Source organism: Protopterus annectens, chromosome 1.part1, assembly GCF_019279795.1.
Source record: "Protopterus annectens isolate FY-2018-M chromosome 1.part1, PAN1.0, whole genome shotgun sequence".
NCBI lineage: Eukaryota > Metazoa > Chordata > Ceratodontiformes > Protopteridae > Protopterus > Protopterus annectens.
In genome coordinates this window covers 1969357416-1969361829 of record NC_056726.1, presented here as the reverse complement: position 1 = coordinate 1969361829, position 4414 = coordinate 1969357416, and the positions used below count along the sequence as shown (strand labels likewise).

The following is a 4414-nucleotide window of genomic DNA, read 5'->3' as shown; positions in this document are numbered from 1 at the left end:
AAATGGAATGAGAGTTGGCCAAAGTATAAGATGAATAAATAGCATATACAGTAGAAATGCAAAGAATAAATTGTAGTGTAAGACACATAGCAACTTGCTGAACCTTTCAAATGGTTCAAAGAGAGTAGGTATTGATATGCCAAAGAATGCTGCAAAGATGAAGTACCACAAACCTACTTTTTGCTTCAAAATTTGAATCATTGCATTTTATGATTCATTTTTGAAAGAGGACGCCCGAAAGGTGGAATTGAACCACTCTGTCGCTAGACAGCTACAGGTTTGAAGCCTGCACTCCAGACCACTGAAGTTCATCCGGGCAAGAAATAAAGTGTCAAACAGCTCCTATTTAAATCTGTTAAAAAGGTTTTCCTTAAAGTTATGGTGATGTACATATTGTAATATTAGCTATATTACAGTAAATGTATATCAGTCAGTTACAGATAACTATATCATCAGTCGTCAGTTTCCCAAGGAAATCATATATTATCAAATTTCTTTACACATTCCCAACATGTACCACTGACTATTTTAATAAGTATGATGTTATCCAAATGAGCGCAACTCTTATTGGTTCACAATGCTATTTGGATTAACTTTTCCGCCCACAAACCCCTTAAAAATATAGATTTTGTTTTAATGGTGCTTTGAAAATAGTTTGTTGAACTTCTGCAATATTTACAGTACGGCGAAGGTCAGCGGTATAAAATTAACCCAAATAATTGCATTTTTTAATATTTGTGATGTTTCTGCTGAATATCGTAATCAACACCGCCCCTCTGATCCGGAAGTTTATGGTGTCCGTAACGACCTTTTCTTGTTTTTTTAGTGACACATGAGAAAATGTTTCTTACAACTGTTAACTGTGAGTGTTTTATTATGTCGTTGATGTTAAAGCCAAGCTTAATGTGTTTATTAAGTTTACACGTGAATCATTTCATATTTTAACAGTTTTATTGGGGGTCAGCTGGAATTATATGTACTATGTTCGTATGTGCTTCATATTCTGTATTAAACTTAGTTGCCATGGGGTTTGTCTTAGAATAGAGACCGATTGGGAAGTCTGATGATGGGATTGTATTGCTTTTTGCACAGCAAACGGGAATTATACATCTGTTTAGAAATCTAATTAAGCGAAGGTGCGACTATAAGTCACTAACCGGGTGTTTTTCTAATGGGGGTTAATAAAATATATCTATATTAAAAGAATGGCCTTAGTTTTTCTAGATTTTCACTTGAGAATGGAATTAAAAAGGAATAGGCTGGGTTGTAGAGCTGATTTGGAGTACTGTATTTATATTTAAATTACTTATTGCCTTTTGGCTACAGTCTGAATATGAATTTCCCAAGGTGTTTGGATTCGTTGTAGACAGTTTGCTGTGAAATTTGTGTTTTTTCACCCCTTTGCAAGTTTGCCCGAATTTGGTAAAAATGACTGGCCAAACAGAATTAGAAGAGTCTCCCATATTTGTCAGTAACAGTTGGGCTACCTGCCTAGTGACCCAGTTTAGCAAAATGTTAAGTGTTTTCCGCATAGAAAGTGAGAATAGGTACTTGGGAGCTTGCCGAATTGGTTAATATGTGTTCCCAAGCATGCATTAAAGAGCTGTAAAGTATGTTGATTGTCGATATTGTCTCTGGTGTTTTTTGAACTTTGAGAAAATAGTGATGACTTGTTAAAACTGGATGTCCTTTATTTATTGACATTTGATTACCTGGCAGGAAAGTCCCACTGAGTAGGTGCCCATTTTCAGTGGAGGCCTGGGGAGAAAAGCTTAAAAGTATTACAAAAACATTTTAAGAACGATAGTTTTACGTTCTTCAAAAATAATAATAAAACCAAATTCGACACGATGTGAAAATAATTGGTTAAGAACAGATAACTTGTATGACAATGATTTAATATTTAGAGAAAATTTTGCCAGTTTAAGAGATGGTAAGGGTATGTTAATGTAGCATGTGTTGGGAGGGTGGCCTAATGGTTAAGGTGTTTGCCGTACAAACACAAGGTACTTGGTTTGAATCTCACAGGAGATAATTGGCTAGGCTTGAAATGGTTTACAAGGGCAGTTAGCCTAGTACTACTTTATGAACCTATGTTTATACTGTTGCTTGGAGAACAAATTTTGAAGTAGCTGGGAAGGGTTGGTGGTATTATGAAGTCACTAGAATTTGTTTTAATCGCTGCTCCCAATGTCCTCACTTGCCATTTTCCAGGGGGGGGGGGGGCTCTGCTGGGCACTAATCCACATCTCTTTGGGATGACCAAGAAAGCCCATGTAAGTGAGTATTTTAAAAGGGGGGGGGGGGTCTTGGTGAAAAGTTATTGGGAGCCTTTATCAGTGTGACCTATTAGTAGCGCATCTTATTTATTTGACATTTGTTAACTGGGATGGTCCAAGTGAGCTCAAGCCCATTTTCAGTAGAGACCTGAGTAGAAAAGTTACAAATACTTATACAATTATATAGAAATAAGCAAAGAGACAAAAATCGAACAATGGCAATATATAACCCTTTACAAATTTACAAAAGAAGTGCAGCAAATGCAGTCAGTATTGTTCATTTTGCCATAAATGTTTAACATCGTATGTCATGCTGGAGCCAGCAAGAAAGTTTTTTTTTTTTCTTAGTGGAGTATAGTTTCCACCAGGGATGGATAATCTCTATATACTAAGCACTGAAGAGTTTTCATTCAGCTGCTTTATCTAGTCCTCCTCACTGAATCAGCAGCACTGGAACAGCACTGGAAATGTTAACTTAAACCCTGGCTGTCGGTACCTTAAGAGTTAAATGTATACCACTGGACTCAGAAATGTTGCCACACTTGGGGGCTGCAGCAAACAGTTTCTTTACACATTTATGATGAATTGCACAGTTCATAAACTTCCCTGCTTATGCACCTTATTAGGTTGTTGCTGATCGCATACTAGAAGCGTGTCACTGTGTAAAAGTGGTACCTATATCCCTCATGGTCAGGGGCAGTCGGTGCTGATCATAGACTCGCTCTGTGAATAACAACCATCTAGCCAAGGTCAGTTAGGGAACACTGGTATACCATGGCTAGGCTTGTAAAGGCCTTTAGGGCCATTAGCCTAGTAACCTCCTAAGAATCTATATAGCATGGATGGGAAAGTTCAAGGCCATAGACTAGACAAGTGGGTCAGGCTGTTCTTCCTAGATACCAAAAGAAATGGGGCCACATAGTATAAATACATGAAACCATGAAGGAAGGTATGACGAAATTAGCCCGACTAGAAAAGGAAGGATTAAGGAGGAGTGCAAGCCAGTAAGTTATGAGTCTGCGAAAATACTTCTTCACAGAGAGGACAGTGGATGTATAGAATGAATGTTGGAGTGTGAATTCATGAAAGTATTTAAGAAGGCATGGGACAGGTGGAAAAAGGGGAGAGTAAAAAATGCAGTTAAAGGGATGCTGCTTTGTAATGTACAACCACAGCTCCTTTCTCAAGCTAGTTGACAGGATGGAGGTGATTGGCAGCTGTTTTACCACTGTTCCAGTGTCTTGACAATACCTGCTAATGCCCTTGTACATCCTGTAGGAGTTTCTTAGCACTACAGTAGCCAGCAGTACTCACCTACATGATATGATTTAATGAAGTTTACTTGGCTTTGAAGCTTTCTATCCTGCCATACTTCCTGGATCACGTGGAAGTATCGGATACATCAGCAGATGGGAGCATACTTCTCAACTGTCCACATTTTTACAGAATGTCTAGATTTTTGCCTTGTATTTTTGGTTTGTTCCTTGTAAAATTTGCAGTTTTCTGGCAAATTCCTGAGGATTGAGTTTACTAAAGAATGATCTACATTTGAGTTTCAGACTTCATATCCTTTAGAAAATGTATGCTAAAACAAATCTTGTCATTCTAGGAACTTTCTAAGTTTATAAGAGCAATATTTAAAATCTGTTCCTATTTCTGAGTTTTTGTCCTCCCAGCATTTTACGCTTTGTACAGATTTATTGCATTAAGAGGTTGAGAGGTACGGATGTGAGTACTTGTAGTCATCCTTGTTTAATGAGCTGCATTATTACTGAAGCTAACTAAGGGCTTTCTTGACATTTTAAACTCAAAAGACACTTTTATTCTGGAACTTTAAAGTTTAGTGTCACTTGATCAGTATTTTGAACTGATTTGTATACTTTAGTTTGTATGTTTTATTTTTTTCTGCTTTTTGCTATTGCCTCATGGCCCAGCTTATGACTGAAAGGGGTTCATGAAAACAGGTCAGTGGTGAATCCGGTTAACAAATGTAAAGTAAATAAATAAAGGACTTCATGAATCCTTCCTTAGTGCAGTGTATTGGGACAGTGAGAGAATGTGTAAAAAGTGCTTAAGATCAGGCAGATTAACTAACACATTTTTATTTACAGAGGTAAGATGTGGAGCATGAGGGC

The 4414-nt window shown here is 37.4% G+C and overlaps 1 non-coding gene across 1 annotated transcript; it reads right to left on the bottom strand.

Annotated features, from left to right (window-relative positions):
* Positions 1 to 231: 231 nt before the first annotated feature.
* Positions 232 to 318, bottom strand: TRNASTOP-UCA. Its single transcript has one exon. It is a non-coding gene; the product is annotated as a tRNA-Sec (tRNA).
* Between the last annotated feature and the right edge of the window lie 4096 nt (positions 319 to 4414).